Source organism: Neophocaena asiaeorientalis, unplaced genomic scaffold (assembly GCF_003031525.2).
Source record: "Neophocaena asiaeorientalis asiaeorientalis breed wild unplaced genomic scaffold, Neophocaena_asiaeorientalis_V1.1 scaffold489, whole genome shotgun sequence".
Lineage (NCBI taxonomy): Eukaryota > Metazoa > Chordata > Mammalia > Artiodactyla > Phocoenidae > Neophocaena > Neophocaena asiaeorientalis.
In genome coordinates this window covers 2,760,270-2,761,276 of record NW_020174791.1, presented here as the reverse complement: position 1 = coordinate 2,761,276, position 1,007 = coordinate 2,760,270, and positions in this window count along the sequence as shown.

Sequence of the window (1,007 nt, the reverse complement as noted above, 5' to 3'; positions counted from 1 at the left end):
CCCCCCCCCCACAAATGTCTGTCCTTAGTAGCAATGAACGTGTCTTTTAAAGAACCAAACAGAGGACACAGAGCCGGAGGGAAATTTCAGAGAGGAAATAAACATGGACACTGAAAATATGCCTTTGAGTGTCCTTCTGCTAAGGAACCCTGACCGGGCTCGGCCCTGGAGGGCAGGCAGGCACTCCCCCTTCCGCGCCACAAGCTAGGGCCACGCAGAACGACCCAGGTAAGCCCTGTGGCCAGCCAATTTTCGGGGGCGCTTCAGAAACGTTAGGTGCCGACCCGTTGGAGCAGAGCCCCCAGGGTCAGGGCAGCAGCATCAAGTGCGGAAGCTCCGAGCACACGGCCACTGGACTGCCATCACATCCGGAGTGCACAGGGCTCCGAGGACAGCGGCAGGGCCCCGAGGGGCTGACTTGAGCCCCCAGGCGGTTCCTCGCGCGCACCGTCTCTGGCCCAACGTCCAGCCGGGCACCGTTCTGGCGGGTCCCCTTCGGGGGGCCGACCTCAGGCTCACAGCTGCCCTCGCCCGGCCTCCGGCTTTGCAGGTGGGGGCTCAGGACGCTCCCCACTTCCCTGGACGCCGCCCCCCCCCCCCAAGGACAGGGGAGCGGGGCGGCCCAACCCCTCCGGGGAGAAGCGCACTGTCTGTCCCTGCATTCACTGAGCGGCCACGGCGGGCCAGGCGCGCGGGGGTCCCGGGCCGGAGGTCATGGACCGGCCCCGGACCGCCCGGGTATCCGCGCCTCAGCGTCCACATCTGAGAAAGCGGTCGGCGGGAGGCGTCAACACGTCGGAGAGGGAAGGAGGGCCCTGCGGGGGGCGGGGCTCTGGGGTGCTTCCGACCTGAGATCTGCGCCCAGGTCCTCCAAAGCCCCGGCCCCAGACACCCGGCCCCCGATCTCCGGCAGGCGGGGAGCTGCGCCGCCCGGCGGCCGACCCCCACCCCCGCTCCCGAGGCGGGATGCCAGAGGGGCAGCCAGGCCGCCTCTCCCGCGGGACTAC